A 20,813-nucleotide genomic window follows, 5' to 3' on the forward strand; every position below is an offset into this window, starting at 1 on the left:
AAGACAGAAATATATATGCATAGACAGAAAGAGACAGAGAACAGAGAGAGAAGTAAGGGGCGAAATAAAGACACAGAGAAACACATAGAGACAAAAAGAGACAGAAAACATTGTTTTCATTTTATTACTTGACTTAAAATTCTGGGGGACTCAACTGAGAAACAATAGAATTATTCCTGACCTGTCTTTCTTCATTTGAATAAAACATGCTACCAGAATGACTTACTTTTGCTTTCCTCCCTATCATCCCATTCAATTTATTTTTCTTTTTTTAAACACTTAACTTCTGTGTATTGGCTCCTAGTTAGAAGATTGGTAAGGGTAGGCAATGGGGGTCAAGTGACTTGCCCAGGGTCACACAGCTGGGAAGTGTCTGGGGTCAGATTTGAATCTAGGACCTCCCATCTCTAGGCCTGACTCTCAATTTACTGAGCTACCCAGCTGTCCCTAATTTATTTATCTTTTGCCCATTTCAAAAACTATGATTATTATAAAAAACAATTTCAATAGGGTTTTTATGTAATAAAACTCACACTTGTTTCTAAATTAAAGCATAAAGTTGTCCATATATGTCATTGACAAATTCCTATTAACCTTAAATGTATAATTACCATAGCATGGATTTCCCTAAATGACTGACATCATAGCTAATTTGTATGTATTTTTAAAAATCCTGATGCTGAATTAAGATGGCTTTGCCTACACTTAATTAGAATGATGTTTATCTTTACCACATTTTTCTGGACTGAAAATTTCACAGAGAATGAAGTAGAAATTCTTGCAGGTTACAATTTTGACATCCTTTATAAACACTGAGTAGACAGTTCAGTATTCTTTTTATGGTGTTCAGAATTATCTTAAGCAAGATCCTAGTTGAAAGAAAGCTTAATGACATTTTATAACAAAAAATTGAAATAGAAATAAATATACTTCATTTTTGTCCTACAAAAACTTTAGGTATTAGGCATTTATATCATATTTTCATGTCTTTCATTCTGTTTTATTTTCTCCTCATTGGTGGACTTTGCTCCTAAATAGTTATATTTAGAACTTGGTGGGGGGGGGAGGAAATCTGGTTGACCAAAGAGGCTTTCAACCCTATGTAATCAACTCTCAATAAATGCCCACAGCTGGGCTTAGAACTTTTTTGCTATTTGATAGTACCAATAGAAATTAATATAGAATGCACATCAGATGCCATTAATTCCATGTATTAGAGACCTAGCTCATGGAGTTTATTAAGGCATGGGACTCCATTCAGCTTGCAGAAAGATCTAAAACTAGAAGACATCAGGAGTCAGATTATATATAATATCTAACTGTGGTTCCAGTTAACTCATGATGAAATACATTCCCCTCTTCTCTCAGTAAAGAAATTGTGGATTAGTGGGTTAATAGATATGGACTATTAAATATACTATCAGATGTTGCAGTTTTCAATGATTTTTAACATTTTTCTTTAATATAAGAGATAGTTCTGTGGATGCTGGTATAATTGGTAAGTCCTTGTCCCTCCAGCTGTTAATGTCCTTCCCTATAATAACCAACTTTTTGAGGGGAGTATATTTTGTTTATATGTATGTATATGTGCGTGTGTGTGTGTTTGTATATTTATACACACCCACAATGTACCCTAGTGGATAATGTACAGAGAGAGCAAACTTGGAAGCCAGGATAATCTGTGTTCAGGTCCTGTCTCTGACACATACCAGCTGTACAAAGTGACCCTGGGCAAATACTTAGCCTCTCAATGTTTTAAGGCAGATCTCAAGGACTATAATTTGTAAAGAAAATAATAATCTGCTTCGAGATAGAGTATTTCCTCACTTGGCACCTCCTTCTACCAGGGAAATCAAAGGTCTAATCCCTATCCCAAATGTCATACGTGCTGTCTCCTCCAATATAGCAATAGTTCTTTGAAGGAAATAATTGTTTTATTTTTATTCTTGTATTTCTAATGTCTAAGAATAATGATTCTTCATGCATAGTGAGTACTTAAAAATAAATGCTTCTCTATTAAAGTCACAGTGGTATTTAAAAGAAATAAATCTAAAAGAATTTAAAAAATCAACACAAATCAAGAATCTGAGGGAGGCTTATCTATAAGAATGGAGACTTCATTCCAGTGCAGTTCTATCATAGGAGAGCCGCAGGGTCAGCCCTGTGTGACTGTCCATCCACAACCTTATTTTACTGATAACAAAATTAAGTTTAAAAGAATAGCAAGGGGCGTGTTGAAAGAGATGATATCACAATGCCTGGAAATGGTATTGATCCAAGTTATGAAATGTCGTGATCTTAAAAATAGGGTTCTCCAGTTACCTCCATGAACAGACCGCACTTCTAATACAAAGAAAATTAGGACATGACATTAGTTTCTCCAATCAGAAAGTGCCATGAAATTCATAAATCCCAAGGCCAAGGAACAATTTGCCTTTTATGAAGGTATCTCATTTAAAATTAAATTTATACGATTTTGGTTATAAAAATTTTTCTAATTCATCAAAAATAACAATTTCAATACATGTGGAGGGTAACATGCAGAGTGGATTGAGACTTTAAATCCAATGGAAGTCCCACTTTTGACACATATTGGCTGAATGACCCTGGACAAGCCACATAAATTCTCAGTGATTTGTACAGTTTGGACAGCTCTCCAATACTATATAAGTTCAGAGGAGGTACTGAGCTTTACTAGCAGAGGGAATCCTCTCAGTAAATAAAATGAATATAGTCTTTCTTACTATAACTTTCCTTCTCTATGTAGAAATATTCGGTGTAAATTTTTTAAAAAGGAAGGTATTGATATTTTTTAAAAGTTGTGCATATTAAATGACCTTTGCCATATGATTTTGAGCAAGCTCCTACATAAAATAGTGGTATATTTTTAGAGGGGAAGGAGACTTTAGAAATCAAAAGCTCCAGAAAATTGACATCATTTGCCAAAGGTCAAATAGAAAGCTAATGGAGGAATCAGAATTTGAAACTTAATCCTCTGACTTTAAATCAAATACTCTTTAACCACAGTCTTTTTTTTTTGAGCCTCAGTTTTCTGATATGTGAAATGAGTAGCTTGGAATAGATCAGTCAATCTAAAGCATTTATTAGGAATCTATTTTATGTCTAGCATTGTGCTAAATATTGAGAATGAAAAATCAAAAATAATCCCTAGCCTCATGAGTCTACATTCTATATGGGAACAATGCCCATATAGATTGAAACAAAATGTTGATAAAGACAATGCTAGGTAATTTTGGGGGGTGGGGGGCCTGGAGATGGAGGACTAGATTCTGGCAACCTCAAAGTTCTTTTGATATCTCCCTGTCTTTGCATAAATTTCCCTGTTAATGGTTTTTAAAAATCATTTTTGACTTAAGACATTTTAGTGAATAGTCATTTCAATTCCCTTCACCTGCTGTTTGCTGTCAAAGATTTAAGAGATCTTTTTGCAAGTGTTTACCTTAGGTAAAATGGCTAAGTTGTATGGAGAGAATCAAAGGGAAAGGTTTTCGAAATAGAGCACACATGAACTGCGAGATGCCTTCCTCCGACCCTGATTGCTGAGGGTGTGGGGGGAATATCTCCTTTAATCAGTCATTCATGACAGAAGCTAATAATTAATACCAAATCTGTCACTGACTGATTTGTTGATATAGCAAATCTGGGTTCTCAGTTTCAATATAATTGTTTCCCAGGGCTTCCTCAAAACAATTCATGAGGGAAAGTAAAAACAAGAATCATGTAACCATGGAAAATTTTTTCTAAAAAAATAAAATATTTAAATTAAAAAAAAACAACAATTCATGATATTTTCAGTACATGATAATATTCTCTTCTGACCTCTCTACCCAAAGAAAATGATATATAGTTTACAAATGATTTGAATCCATTAGTTATTCCCTTGGCTAGGACAAGTAGTTCTCACCAGAAGCACATTGCCCATGGTAGCTAGATACAAGATAAAGAAAAGGAAAGGAAAAAGGTGGCCCCAGCTGATGCCAGCAAAGGTCTGAAGTTGTTTTATATAGAACCACCCTGGGAAGTTCATTTTGATTGTCTCCTTCCTAAATGGATTTGTGCTTCCATTGTTTCAACCCTCTATCACCATCTGTATCCTCCATAGATCTCTGCAGGCTGCCATTTTATGACTTTTTCTTATTCATGGCCACCTTTGATGTTTATTTTGACCTGATTTCACCTGAACAATGATGTTGAGGTAATGAGGGATATATGTCAAATAATCTCTCTAACCCCATATACTAGGGAAGACTTTGCCTGTTTTGGAGCACTCATATTTAAATTTCAGTTTTGTTTCTAAAATAAGGATGAAAAATAAGGAGATCAGAATGTCAGTATTCTTTTGTTGATATTCCTGTGATAGTTATTGTCTATATAGTAGTCATTCAAATAGAGTAATGGGAATTTTGCCATGAACTTCTGAGGAAATAAGAATTTCAGGTGTCTAACTGTGTGTATGTACACCTGTGTGTATATTATATAGACATGTGTGAAATGTCTATATACGTATATATATACACACACACACACATATATATATATATATATATTTAGCAGAACTTAAATTGCTACAAAAATGTTAGCTCTCAAAATCACAATTATATGAAGTATTATTCTTTCCAAAGTATTTGTATATTAATGGAGAGAACTTGGAAAACAAAACACCTTTTATATATAAAAACAAGACATATCAGTAGTGAATTCTGAGGTAGAGATTAGAGAAAATTGTTATGGAGATTTAGAGTTTAAATTGGCTAGAAGACAGGTATGATTGAGGTAGACAGGGAAGAACCTACAGCACTGAAAAGAAGGAAAAGTCTGATAATGTACCTAGTAGTCTGAGGAAGGGGAAATAAGAATGTGAAATGCCACATCTCCTTTCCTGTTAGAGATGATTCTGCTATTGTAGGCATTATTGGTAATCTGGAACTGAGACAAATTGGTCCAGTCACAAGTAAATGAGGGTTATTATTCAATGAAAGAGAAAAGGGTCTTGATAAAGGACAATAATAAAGACATATGAGTCTGTTGCTAAGAAATAAAGGGAACATAGGCTTTACAGGAGGGATAAACCACATATTGTACTGTGGTGACCTTTGAGGAATTGTACTATGTCTAAATGCACACACACACACTCTCTCTCTCATATATGTGTGTGTGTATATATATATATATATATATATATATATGATCATTTTTAGGATAAATTTCCTTGACAAAGGAGCTTCATTCTGGAGAAATGATCACTGAAGCCTCATTTAAAAAAAATTTTTATTTATACTTCACAGAAAAGGCATTGCCTGGGCTTCTTCCCAGGAACAGGATCCCAACACCAAGGTAGGATTAGTCGGAGCCTACTGACTGCTTAGGTGTATTTGAAGCCTGGCACAGGCCTCTCGGCCCTTAAAGAGCCAGTTGCCAGGCACAGAAATCCTTATTTATCAGCACGTGATATACCACACCCAGCTTCTAATTCCCTTCCTGGTTGGGGCCTGGTTGCCTAAGAGATCCCCTCCCTCCCTAGGCTTGGTCCCAGCAATTAATATCAGCTGGCACATTCCTCAGTAATCACACCACGCAGGTGTAAAGGGTTCCCAGGGAGAGGAGACTGAGGAACAGGAGGGAATGACTCTCTAATGGGGGTGTTTAAACAGAGTATTTGAGGAGCAGGCTTCAGGGATTGTAGTTATACACAGAGGAACTATTTAATCACACCTGCTTGGATGATAGGGAAAGAGGAGTTGTTTAGTAAAACCAAAAAAAAGCAAATATAAACTTTCTTCCCCACTCCCACCCCACCAACTCTGTCAGCTTAACTGTATTGTTTATTTCCCACTTGTTAAATAATGACATACTCTTCTTCTGCTTATATCCTTTCAGAGCATCATATCCTGGAAAAGAGGTAACAGTGGTTTAGTAGCTTCCTTTGTTAACAGGACAAGACCTTCCTGATTGATCTCTCCCTTAAAACAGGATTGCAGAACCCATAGTCCTTCAGATATGCTGCTGAGCTTGAAATATGCAAAGCACAATTTTGACAACAGTCTTTAGAAGGAACTGAGTAGCAGGCTCTAATGGCTTTTGAGAAAATTGAAGTGGTAAGGACGCAAAAATGATTTCTTCTCTTTGCTATTTAGTAACTAGAAGCATCTAGAAGCATCCCTCTCTCTCTTTGTCTGTCTGTCTGTCTCTGTCTGTCTCTCTGCCCCCTCTCTCTCTCTTTCCCCCACTCCCTTTTTTCATTCCTCCTTCCTTCCTCCCTTATTCTGTATTTAATTTATAGCCATAAAACTTTATATGAAGGCAATAGGAATAAAAGGTTACCCATTTACCATCTACTTCTAAAGTCTGTGTAGCAGCAATTATGTATTTATTATTATTGTTATTATTATTATTACTGTTGTTATATACTAGGTCTCCCTATCTCACCCAAACTAGAATTGCAATGGCCTCTCACAGGCCAATCTCACTGCTACTCCACAGAGAAGCTTTAATCTGCTCCATCTCCAGTCTGGACAGATTCTTAAGGTCAGGCGATATGCCTGCTTCAGAATAAAAGGGAAGAGTCTCTAGTAAAGCATTATGTTGAAAGCATAGTTTCAATGTGTTTCTTATCACACGCTATTGATTTTTCACCATATGAGGATAATACTCCCTACCACAAATCACCGGACAACCAAGGAAAGGACACATAAATGAGAAAACAGGTCTTCTCTCCTAATTGCTTATCCATTAGCATACTGCAGGAGAGAAACAAACATGCCCATTTGGAAAATCCAGAAAATCAGTGGCATCATTCTATTATTCTAGAAATTCTAGTTCTGCAGAGAATCCAAACTTAAATGCCCCCCAAATCAAGCAGTCTAATGTACTCAGCCCTGGTAACTGACTCTATTCTTCTTTAAATATACTGAATCATATTTTCCTTTTGTGCTACCAAAATTGTAGTGAATTTCAGCTCAGCTATGAAAGCTCTGCTGCTATATGGCCCTTATGTATTGAGTTAGCCCTTTTCTATTAGCTTTGCCGAAACTGCCTCCTCAGTATTGATCTCTTCTCCCAAAGTGCTCACACTTATGAAGTTAGTACTATTATAGGTACTTTAGGAATTGAAGGATTGACTTTATTTCAAGAAATGAAACATAATGAGAACAATGGTGGAATGTTATAAACAGTATATCATTTAAAAAAAGCATGAAGCAATAGAAAGAAAAACAAGCTTGGAAAAAAACTTGGGAAAAGATCCTATTAAGCAAAATTATCATAAGCCTATTTAAGGGTACAACTGAGGACAATAGAAAGGCAGAAAAAAAGAATAAAAACAGTTCTGTCAAAATTCCTATACAGAATTCTTGATTTCATAAAAGATAATGAGATTGCTACATTAAGACCACTATTTCTAATGGACTATATAAGACAAAGAAATGAGAATAATTTAGTTAGGCATCCATGGAGAAAGTACTGGTAAATGTTAGGCAGAATTCCATAATGATGTTTTACAGGTCACTTGTTTGCTGTCACATAACTGACTGGAAAGCATAGAGAATACAGCATCTCATTATTTTTATTTTTAGTTGAACTTCTTTTTGTTATGTTTTCAATTCCAAGTTGTGTTGCTCTCTGCTTCCCAACCTCATATTATAGAAAGACTAATATATATATATATANCATAAGCCTATTTAAGGGTACAACTGAGGACAATAGAAAGGCAGAAAAAAAGAATAAAAACAGTTCTGTCAAAATTCCTATACAGAATTCTTGATTTCATAAAAGATAATGAGATTGCTACATTAAGACCACTATTTCTAATGGACTATATAAGACAAAGAAATGAGAATAATTTAGTTAGGCATCCATGGAGAAAGTACTGGTAAATGTTAGGCAGAATTCCATAATGATGTTTTACAGGTCACTTGTTTGCTGTCACATAACTGACTGGAAAGCATAGAGAATACAGCATCTCATTATTTTTATTTTTAGTTGAACTTCTTTTTGTTATGTTTTCAATTCCAAGTTGTGTTGCTCTCTGCTTCCCAACCTCATATTAGAGAAAGACTATATATATATATATATATATATATATAATCATACAACCCATATTTTCACCTATCAGTAGTAGTCCATCACAATCATATACCACAACTTGTTTAGCTTTTTTCTCAATTGATGGGTATCCCTCCAATTTCCAATTTTTTGCCACCAAAAGAATGCTGCTATAAATATTTTAAAATATGTAAGTTCATTTTCTTTTCCCTTTTTCCCTCTTGGGAAACATTAAATAGTGACATTACTGGGTGAAAGGGTATACACAGTTTTATAACTCTTTGGGCATAATTCCAAATTGCTTCCTAAAATGGTTGGATCAGTTCACAACTCTATCAACACTGTATTAGTGTCCCAATCTTTCCATATTCCTTCCAACATTTGTCATTTTCCCCTTCTATTATTTTAGCTAATTTGATAGAGGTGAAATAGACCCCCAAAGTTATTTTTTAATTTGCATTTCTCTGTTCAATAGTGATTTAGAGCATTTTTATCTGGTTAGATATAGCTTTGATTTCTTCTTCCAAAAACTATCTGTTCATATCCTTGGACCATTTATCAACTAAGGAATGAGTCATATATTTACATTTACATCAGTTTACCAACCATATATTTATTTATTGGGGAATAAACATTCAGGCCCTCTTCTAGAATGTAGAACAACAACCAATTAAATTAAGATGTGCAGAACAACCACATGGTTGTTCAGAGAGGGAATAAACAAATATTTTTAAAGTATTTGGTTAATTAGAGTGAAATATTACCTTAAAAGATATCTTCTAAGAAAGAATTTCTTTGAAAGTATATTAAAATATTCAATCCTTGAAATATGATTTTATTGAACAAATTTCAATTATTAACACCAAGTGATGCATGATGTTTCTTGTTGATCAAAGTGGTTTGCTAACATAGAACATTTTCAGTGCAAAGTATGTATCAGAGAAAGATTTATTGTACATTACAAGGTCCTCCAAATGCTTCTGATTTTTTTTGTGGGAGAGGGTTATTGTGATAGAATTATATTTATTGCATCAAGTCCCAGAACATTACATAATCACTGAATGAGAACCCAAATCACTGAAAAGAGTGATTATCTACATCAGATAAATCAGATTTCAAGAGCTGGATCTGGACTTGTAAATTTAGAACTGGTCAGGTTCTTAGAGGTCATTTAGTTAAATTTAGTTAAGTCCTCTAATTGTATAGATGAAGAAATTGAGGCCTAGAAGGATTACATGATTTACCTAAAGATATTCAGCTAATAAATGTATGAACTGAGATATTTTGACCCAGGTCCTCTGACTCTAAACCCAGTGCTTTTTTCTACAGTACTTAACCTAGGTAAGATGATTATGGATGCCATTTTTACCTGTGAATCTGTATTAATCAATGCAAACTCTGTGTCAGACACTGAGAACACAAAGACAAAAGTATTCAACCCCTGCCTTCAAGGAACTTATACTTTAATGAGACTGCCAACATGATCATATGTAAATATATACTTAAGATGTAGGCATATGGGTATTCAGGAAAGACAAGTTCCTCTGATGTGAGAACTTCCTAAGCCCTTTTCAAGAGTGGCTTTCCTCCATTGGTGTCCACCTGCCACCCTACTCTTTTCTGTCCAAAAAAACTATAGCATGTACAACAGTTGCACCTTGGAAAATTCTTTCTGCAGACAAGCTAAACAAAGTCAAGGGTAAATGACAAGTCTCAAATCCATCAAAGGATTAAAGGGGTGTCTAACCCTAAGATGTGAAAACTTCGTCTGGCAGAAGGGTGGATGAGAACAATTTGTTCAACAATCATTAAGATGGTGGAGGCAGGCGGAATGCTTAGAGCTTGGTTAGACATCAAAGAAGCCAAGGTCATCCTGAGCCGCCATCACTTATCTTGACTTAATTTCTTGTCACTGGATTTTGAAGACTCTGGAAGAGAGAGTGAGTCTAATGACTTTGAATCACTAATAATAGAGGGGACTCAGTGGTCTCTAAGATCTATTGCAGCTCTAAATCTATGACATGATGAAATCAAAGAATGACATGTAAAGGTCTGATTTGCTAACATATTTCATGAATTTACTCTGATTAGGTCCAAAATAATCCTTTCCTAAAGAAATTATAGCATATTATATCCTATTAGTACAGGAAAAAGGACAGAAAGTAAAAAAAAAAAAAAAAACCCTTCTCTAGTCTTGTTGCTGTTAGTGCTTAGAAGATGTCCATAAGGAGAGAAATTGAAAGGAATGCATGTGTTCCTGGAGAAAAAGAAAGTAGAATAATAAAATATTTTATCAGACTTCTATTTAAATTTTATTTTGTATAGTGTTGAGAAATCAGCTACCCTGGGCTTCCTCTGCATAATATAGGTAAGAAAGTTTTCTGAGTAGAAATCTCAATCTTTATGTTACTATGAGATTCTGACCTGCTGTAGTAGGGGTTCTTAACCTGGGGTACATGGAAGTTGTTTTATTCAAAATATCTTTCCATAACTTTTCAATAGTATTTCCTCTGTAATCTTATGTATCTTTGCAATACCTTTAAAAGCATTATTTTGTGAAGGGGTCCACAAGCTTAACCAGATTGCCAAAGGAACCGATGACACCAGAAAGGCTAAGAACTTCTCTACTTTGAGAAATAAAAGAGTAACCATACTTGATTTGTGATTTCAAAGGCTAACAAAGTCAATCACACTAAAAATGTAGTATGGAAAAATGGAAATAGAAACTCATTTTTTTCAATTTTTATATTTTATTGTTGCCCTTTGTAACACCTGTCCCTTTCCCATAACACCCCTTTCTCCACCAAAAATCTCTTCTTTAAAACATGGTTTAAAGAATTTTTTTCTTATTGGATAGGCTAAGTCAATCTTTCTTTTCACAAACTTCAGCCAATGCTACCTTTTTGTCTTTTTCCTTACTTTTTTATATGATGCGTCATTTATAAAAGACACTTAGGTAAAAGACATGGTTTAAATTTATTTTCTATGTTCATTGTATACTTGCCAAAGATCTCAGCATCCATCTGCTTTCCCTTTCTATGTTTAGCCTTCTTGAAATTTTTCACTCAGGGAGATACCCACAGGACTGGAAACATGTCAACAAACCTAGAAAGAACTTTCATTTACTTGTGACTCTTAAGTTGATGTCCAGTGTCCAATAAAACAGCTAAGGGCAGAAGGCATATATAAATAAGGAAAACTTGATATGAGGGCAATTGGAAGAACCACTTTCACTTGCAGCAGTCAAGAGCCAAGGAGCAGAATAGCTCAGAGGAGTACTTTGCAAGTTATCATCCTTGAACTGTTTGGGTAAAAAGAGTTGATTTAAAAAAGAAAAGGAAACAAAGAATTGTAAGTTGTACAATTTAATTAATCCATTCAAAAGCAGCAGGTGTGCTATAAAAAGAGAACTGTGGGCTAACATAAGAAAACACTGGTTATGCTAACTGCAGAAATACAAAAGACCACATTAAGCAATTAAGTAGTAGGGGATTGCCTATCCAAGCACAAAGATACCCTTTGATTGTCTTCCATAATTAGCATTTCCTCTTTTATGAAGCAATTATTTGCATTCTTTTCTCTCTCCTGAATTTTATTAATCATATCCATCAGCAATAAAAAGAGCATCATTATCTACCAAGGCAACCATTTTAAAGATTGCATTTGTAATAAATGAAGAATACCAATTGAAAGAAGTTTTTACTGACCAATTCTTTTTTTTTAAACCCTTACCTTCCATCTTAGAGTCGATACTGTATATTGGTTACAAGGCAGAAGAGTGGTCAGGGCTAGACAATGGGGGTGAAGTGACTTGCCCAGGGTCACGCAGCTGGGAAGTGTCTGAGGACAGATTTGAACCTAGGACCTCCAGTCTCTAGGACTGGCTCTCAATCCACTGAGCTACCCAGCTGATCCTTTACTGACCAATTCTTAGTAAGTAGATGAGTTGGTTTCAATGGCATTTCAAAGGCTAATAAGGCAAAGGTAGATTCCCATAATTTTTGGAATTGAAACAGACCATTTTCTGGCCCCAAACCCTCATGACATAGATGAGGTAACTTGATGTTTCAAGAGATAATGTTATATAATAAGTGAAGATAGGGCTGTCAAAAAGAGATCATGAACCTTCTCAGCTTTCTTCTTTGTTCATCCTTGGCCAATGTTTCTCAAACTTCAATTTTGATTCTTTTGTTATTGTTCATTTCATTAACTTTGCAATAGTCATTCTATAAACTGTTTTCTTGTCTCTACATTACTGTTCATCAGCTTCTCTGTATAATATATTACATACAGGAACCATAATTTGATGACCATCTAATATGTTTCTAGTTCTTTTTCTATAAAGTATCTATTTTTGTATGGCACAGCCCGTCATATCACCCTTCTTGTTAAACTCCAGAGCTTTCTGCTGCATTTAGGATGAAATATAAATTCTTCTCTTTGGCTTTTAAAGTTTTTCAATAATCTCAGCCAAACCTACCTTTCCAGCCTCATTTTATATAACTCATCATTCTACAGTCTAGTCAAACTGGTCTTTTTTGCTTTTTCTCCCACATACCACTGTCTCACTTCTCTCCTTTTGCATTGATCATCCCTCTATCTATAATGGTCAGCCCCCTCAACTCCACTTCCTAGGATCTTTTGCTTCTTTTACAATTGAGCTTAATAATTACCTTCTACATCAGGTCATCCTGATCCCTATGCATCCTACTGCCTTCCCTCTCTAAACTACCTAATGCTCATTATAGATTTTTTTCTATAACTACTTTTATATGTACATATTGTATCTTATGGAAGAATGTAAGCTCCCTTAGAGCAGATACTTTTCCATCTTTGTCTCTGGAGCACCTATCATATAATAGATAAATAATGACAGCCTGTTGATTACTTGATATAAAGAAGATTTAGAAATGCAGATATATACTTTATTGAACTAAATAAAATATATAATTCATTGGGGGGAAGGGCCAAGAATATCAAAGGAAAAAAGTTTAGTATAGGGATCTAGCAATATTAAACTTCAAGTATATTATAAAGCAATAATTATCAAAACTATTTGGTACTGGCTAAGAAATAGTCAAGTGAATCAGGGAAACAAAAAAGACAAACTGCAAATAGTCATAAAAGATTATAATAACTTGTGTTTGACAAAGGTAAAGTTCCAACTTTTTGGAATAAAAATTCACTATTTGATAAAAAAATGTTTAGAAAACTGTAAAGCAGACTGGCAGAAACTAGATATAGACCATCTTATAACATTTACCAAGATAAAATCAAAATAAATAAGTGTAAGGGTGGCATTATTAACAAATTAGAAGAACAAAGAATATTACCTATCTAATTTATGGATAGGTGAAGAATTTGTGAGTACTCAAGAGACCAAAAACATTATGAAATGTAAAATGGATAATTTTGAATACATTAAATTGAAAAGTTTTGTACAAATAAAGCTAATGTAGCCAGGATTAGAAGGAAAGCAGTAAGTTGGGAGAAATTTTTTACAGACAGTTTCTTTGATATAGGTCTCATATCTAAAATATATAGAGAACTTTATCACATATATAATCCATTCCCCAATTGATAGATGCTCAATAGATATGAACCAACAATTTTTGGATGAAGAAATCAATTATATATGTATATGTGTGTGTGTGTGTGTCTCTGTGTGTGTGTGTATGAAAAATTCTCTAATCATGGGTGACTAGAGAAATGGAAATCAAAACAATTCTGAGGTATCATCTCACACTTAACATATTGGCTAAAATGATAAAAAGGCAAAATGACAATGTTGGAGAGGATATGGAAAAATAGGGATGCTAAGATATTATCAGTGCAACTGTGAACTGATCTAACCATTCTGAAGAGCAATCTGGAATTATAGTCAAAGAATTATAATTCTTTATTATAATAGACCTTTTGATCTAGTAATACCAATATAAATTTTATTTCCTAAGGTGATCAAGGAAAAAGGAAAAGAAACTATAGATTCTAAGATATTTATGGCAACTCTTTTTGTCATGGTAAAGAATTGGAAATTGAAGGACTGTCCATTAGTTGGAGAATTGGGAAATGGCTGAACAAATTGTAGTATGATTGTAATGGACAACTGTTGCACCATATGAAAGAACAAGATGATCAATTACCAAAAAAATCCTAGAAAACACATAAAGTGATGCAAAGTGAAGTGAGTAGGACCAGGACAATATTATAGATAGTAACAATGATAATATCTCATAATTGACTGCGAATGACTTGGCTATTATCAACAAGGTGAGGATGCAGAACAACTCCAGGAAGATCATAATGATAGAGGATATCAAATACTATTGAAAGAACACATGGATGAAGATTGAAATATACCATTCTATACTTTATTTCCTCTATGAATTTTCCTCTAGTGTAAACAATATGTGACTTCTTTCACAATATGATGTAGAGGGAAGTATCTATTCATATTCCCTGCCTTCTTAAAAAAGGGAGAAGAATGTCAGAAGGGAGTGGGGAATAGGCAACAGATTTTTAGACATACCTAATTTGAGAATTTGTTTCTCTTGGATAAGCATACTTGTTATAATTTATTACATTTTTATAACAAACCACGTATTATATTATATAACATTTTATTGTTATACATAAAAACAAATGGCAACAAAAAAGACAGATACCCTACTCTCTAGACAATTATACGTGAACAAAATTCTTGGGAAATTAATGATAGTCCTTACTCAAGTTAATTCTTTACTAATTAACATAGTATTGAATGATGTGAAATATCTTACAACTAAGAAACATGAAAGAGCATAGAATTATAGCTTTAAAATTATAGCTTTAGAGCTGAAAGAGATCTTAGAGGTCATTGTCAACGATCTTATTTTATGTATGAAAGTTTAAATGACTTGCCCAAGTTCATATAACAAGTTGGTGGCAAAAGTGGGACTTGGATCCAGGTATTCTAACTTCCCAGTCTTGTCAACTTTTTGTCATACCATTCCATATTTCCTATCTCAAAAGGGCATCCAAGTAACATAGGAAGTGACAGAAATGGGTGAATTTTCTTCTTGTGCTGATGACAATCCAACAAAGTGCTGTCTCATTCAAACCCAATCGTACTCTGTTCATGGTTCAGAAAGTCATGGCAAAAATATCAAAGGGCAACAAACCCTAGAAAGGGTGGTCCCTGCCACTAAGATAAAAATAGACTTAAGAACAAACTATTAAAAGAAAGAAAAGGAAAAACACTTCTGCAGCATATAAGCCTGAGTTGTTTCAGTTTCTCACCAATAATTAGAGAGCGATGTCATCTACAGTAGCACCTTTGGCTGCATGGAACAGTGACAGAGCAGAGTTTTTAAACTAAAATCCACCACCAATTTAGACCATGTGAAGTTTTTTTTTTAAAAATTGAAATACTAACACTACCTTAGTTGAAAAATTCAGCACTGCTACAATGCTCCTTTATTTCTTTGGCTGCTGCAATTATCTTTCTTAAACTGGACAATGAATAATTATAGCTCTATTATGAACTTTTGAGGTTGTTGGATGATGCCTTTATATGCTTTTCCTCTCTTCACAAACCTTCTTTAAGTTTTTCCAATTGATCCTTTGTATAATTGTTCTATTTATAAAATTTATCACATGAAGGGTACATTTCTTTCTTTGTTTTCTGCCTTGGAAACACTTGGTCTTGTTTCCTTATCACAGGCTTACAAATTAATAGCAAAATCATTACCTTTCAAGGTCATACCTTTGGGCATTTATAAAGATAAATCTAAAATCCCACATCCAGACTTTCATATATCTTTCTGAAAAATCTTTTGTCTAAATATGGATATCTTCACTGACAATAAATGTTCAAAGAACAATGTCTTTTAAAAAAATCCATTGTATGGATAAGAGAACTAAGTGAAAAAACATGTAAACTTATTACAATTATATATAAATCACTAATTATAATGCTAACTATTTCTTCTATCAGCAAAATGCAAAGTGAAGTATAATAGGAGAGAATTCTGGCTTCATTGATATATAAAGTCATTTATATTTCTATGCTTTTGCCAAGGGGAGAGGAGTGAGCATTTGTATAGTCAGGTACTATGCTAAAGCAATTTTTATGTATTATCTCACTTGATCCTCACAATGACTCTGGGAGGTAGGTCCTATTATAAGACTTCTTTGACAGTTGAAGAAATTGAGGTAAACAGTAACTTGTCCCAATTCAGAAAGCTAGTAAATACTTGGAGCCTAAATTTGAATTCGGTTCTTTTTTATTCTCGGCCCATTATTTTATCCACTGAACCATGAGATTAGAGTAGGTACTCCTTCCATGGCTACAAATTACAAAATCATTCACACCTTAGAAATTTATTCTTATTAGTTTCTGCGGCCAAAAATAAAATGCTAAAAAAAACATAGAGACTGACCAAGCTAATTTCTAACTACTGGTGGTATAATTCTTGAATAAACATTTAACTAAATCTTGATTAATGACTACAGTATTCCATGTACCTTTTTAGGCACCGGAAATGTAAATGTCTCCATGTTCTGTGTTGGCTTTTTCTTGGCCCTTATCCCTCATTGACCCAGTATTGCTGTTGTATGAATTTATACCTGTATAAGGAAGACTAGGTGACAGATCGGGCTCCTATAAGTTTATTTTCTCTGTGCAGCTCAGGAATTAACATTGAAAGTAAATAAACTGCACAACAATAACAGGCAAGTGGTGGTCTTCTTCCAATTAGAAAGAAGTTTCATGCTCCTATCCTACCTGGCTTTTTCACTCTAAACCAAGCATTTGCTCTAAGACTATATATATCATAGACCTCCTTCTTAATCAATAGGCATAGACTAGTTCTATGAATAGATGATCTTGTCTTTAAAATATAATTCTGAATGCCAAGCCAATCAATTCTCCTTTGTTCTAAGTTATCACCATCTTTCTTATCCATTCTTTAGACAATCTAGCCATGATAAACATGAGCTTTATGATCTCTTTCTTTATCCCTACAGTATTTGTAAGTGAGGTCACAATTTCTATTTAGAAGTTCAGCACCCTCTTGCATTCTGGAACCAGCTTTGTCTTTTGGAGAATGAAGTAATAGAAAAGTAGGCAATTAATTTTCTACAGCAGAATCAAATCAGCCTAGTAGCAATTCCGAGTTTAGTAATTTGGTTCTTACCTTGTTTTCTGGGAAAACAAACAAACAAACAAACAATTTCTTACCCTGGTGCCAATAACTTAGTAGCTGTCTTATTTTTCTGTGCTAGAATCTTAGCCCTTTTCCCTGCCTATTAAAATTAAAGCACTGAGGTTCCGGGTTAAGATGGCGGCAGAGTAAGAAGCAGCTTTTAACCTCTCCTGACTGAAACACACAAAACTCCTCAAGGGGACATAAAAACAAGTCCAGACAAACGGAGGAACTCCACAACAGGGCACAGTGTGGAAGGTACATGGAATTGAGGCATTTCCATGCTATAAAGGGGTGAAACAGCTCTCACTAAATTGCGGGCTGAGCAACCACCCCACCCCCACCCCCTACACACACAACACCTATAGCGCCGAAGCCAGCTAAAAAGAAATAGAGCAAGTTTGGGGCACCCATCAAGTCATTGGCAGCTCCGGGGCCTGTTCCTGAGAGAATCAAGATTTAGGACCCCAAAAAGCTAAAGAAAACACACAAACTCTGAGCACGGGAGCAGGGCGCAAAGAGCGGACGCAGGGTACAGAGCACGGGCTCAGAGAGCAGGTGCGGGCGGAGGCGTGGGTGGAGGCAGACACAGCCACGAGCTAAAGCCCTGAAACCCTGAGTGGGGAACCAGTGCAGACATGTATATGACTGTGGAAGCAGCGCCCTGAGGCTTGTAAAGAAACCTCCAGCAGAGGATCAAGCAAGGGGGTCCACCAGGGGCCTTGACCTTGGAAAAAACCAGACAGACATCAGGAGCCAAAAGACCGCGGACAGACCCTGAGCGCAAGGATAAACCTGAGAAGCTGCTGGGCTAAGGATGGCTACCCAGTCTCAGGAAGTTCAGAAGAGAAAGATTAACAACAAGAAAAAGAAGTCTTTAACACTCGACAACTTTTACACAGAGAAAATCCAGACAACCGAGCAAACAGAGGAGGAGAACAAACAAGCATCCGGACCCTCCTCAAATAAGGAAAACTCCTCACAAGCTATGGAAGAGTTCAAAACTGAGATTTTGAGGAAAATGGAAGAGATCCGGCAAGAAAATAACAGTTTAAAAGGTAGAATCTTGCAATTGGAAAGTGAGGTTCAGAAACCAAATGAACTGATAAGCAAATTGAACACCAGAAGTGACCAGATTGAAAAGGAATACCAGAAGATTATGGCCGAAAAACCAGAAGATTATGGCCGAAAACCAGAAGATTATAGCCGAAAACCAAAAGATCATAGCCGAAAACCGAAAGATTATAGCAGAAAACCAATCCCTAAAGGCTAGAATTGAGCAATTAGAAGCTAATGATCTCTCAAGACAACAAGAACAAATAAAACAAAGTCAAAAGACTGAAAAAATAGAAGGAAACATGAAATATCTCAATGAGAGAGTGACAGACCAAGAAAACCGGTCTAGAAGAGACAATTTGAGAATAATTGGTCTTCCAAAAAAGCCAGAAATTAATAGAAAACCTGGACTCCATACTAACAGAAATTATTCAGCAAAATTGCCCTGAAGTCCTACAACAAGAGGGCAATATAGACATTGAAAGGATTCATAGAACACCTGTGACATTCGATCCAGATAAGAAAACGCCCAGAAATATAATTGCCAAATTCAAGAGTTTCCAAGCAAAAGAAAAAATCTTACAAGAAGCCAGAAAGAGACAATTCAAATATCAAGGAGCACCAATCAGGATCACACAGGATCTGGCAGCCTCCACGCTAAAAGATTGCAAGGCTTGGGATACGATATTCAGAAAGGCAAGAGAGCTGGGCCTGCAACCACGGATCAACTACCCATCAAAATTGACTATATATTTCCAGGAGAAAGTATGGGCATTCAACAAAATTGAAGAATTCCAGGTATTTGCACAGAAAAGACCAGGGCTAAATGGAAAGTTTGATATCCAACCACAAAAATCGAGAGAAACATGAAAAGGTAAATAAGATACAGAGGGGAAAGAAAGAAAACATAATTTTTAAATTTGCCTTTTAAGGGCCTCAGTGAGATCTAATTATCTGTATTCCTATGTAGAGAAATGTTATGTATAATTCTCTGTAGTGATCTCTATTCACTATTATAGTATTCACTATTATAGTAATCAGAAGAATAATTCCCAGGGTGAGGGTGGAACACTAAATAATCTAAGATGACATGGGGGATGGGAAAAAGGGGGTGAATAGCAGGGGACACCAAGAGAAACTTGAGTGAATAAGAAAAATAGGATATTCTATTACACAGAAAGAGGGCATGGGAAGGAGAGGGGACAAATGCTATTATAAGAAGGAGAGGAAGAGAGCATTAAGAGGTAATAATCAAACCTTACTCTCAGTGTGATCAACCCGGAGAGGGAAGAGTAGCTATACTATCCATTGGGACATAAAACTCTTATCTAACCCTTCTGAGAAATTCAGAATGGATAAACCAAGGGGAGCAGGGGAGTGGGGAGCTCAAAAAAAGGGAGGGGAGAAGAAGGGGGAGGGAATTCATAAGGTCTTTAAAAACAAAAAGAAGGGGAAAAATGAGGGAGGGGGTAGAAAGGGAAGTTAATCAAGGGAGGGGATAAGAGATACCGGCTCAATAGCAAACCACTGATTTAAAAGGAAAAAGTATAAGGAAAAAGGGGGTAGGAAGAGGGGAGGATTCGAAAATGTCAGCAAATGCACAACTAATGATTATAACTCTGAATGTGAATGGGATGAACTCGCTCATAAAACAGAAGCAAATAGTAGAGTGGATTAGAAACCAAAATCCTACCATATGTTGTCTACAAGAAACACATATGAGACTGGTAGACATACACAAGTTTAAGATTCAGGGCTTGAGCAAAATCTTTTGGGCGTCAAATGAGAAAAAGAAGGCAGGAGTGGCTATTATGATTTCTGACAAAGCCAAAGTAAAAATAGATATGATTAAAAAAGACAGGGAAGGTCATTACATCCTGATTAAAGGCAGTATAAACAATGAGGAAATAACACTGCTCAATATGTATGCACCAAGTGGCATAGCACCCAAATTCATAAAGGAGAAACTGGCAGAGCTCAAGAAGGAAATAGATAGTAAAACCATACTAGTGGGAGATCTAAATATTCCTCTTTCAGATCTAGATAAATCAAACCAAAAAATAAATAAGAAAGAGGTAAGAGAGGTGAATGAAGTCCTAGAAAAATTAGATTTAATTGATATGTGGAGAAAAATAAATAGGGACAAAAAGGAATACACCTTCTTCTCAGCTGCACATGGCACATTCACAAAGATTGACCATGTTATAGGGCATAGAATCTTTGGAAAAAAATGCAAAAGAGCAGAAATAATAAATGTAACCTTCTCAGATCACAATGCAATAAAAATAATAATTAGTAAGGGCACCTGGACAGGAAAATCAAAAACGAATTGGAAATTAAATAATATGATTCTCCAAAACCAATTTGTCAAAGAAGGAATCATAGAAACAATCAACAATTTCATTGAAGAAAGTGACAATGATGAGACATCCTACCAAACTCTGTGGGATGCGGCCAAGGCAGTACTCAGGGGGAAATTTATATCCTTGAGTGCATATATTAACAAATTAA

This window comes from Gracilinanus agilis, chromosome 6, assembly GCF_016433145.1.
Source record: "Gracilinanus agilis isolate LMUSP501 chromosome 6, AgileGrace, whole genome shotgun sequence".
NCBI classification, from domain to species: Eukaryota; Metazoa; Chordata; class Mammalia; order Didelphimorphia; family Didelphidae; genus Gracilinanus; species Gracilinanus agilis.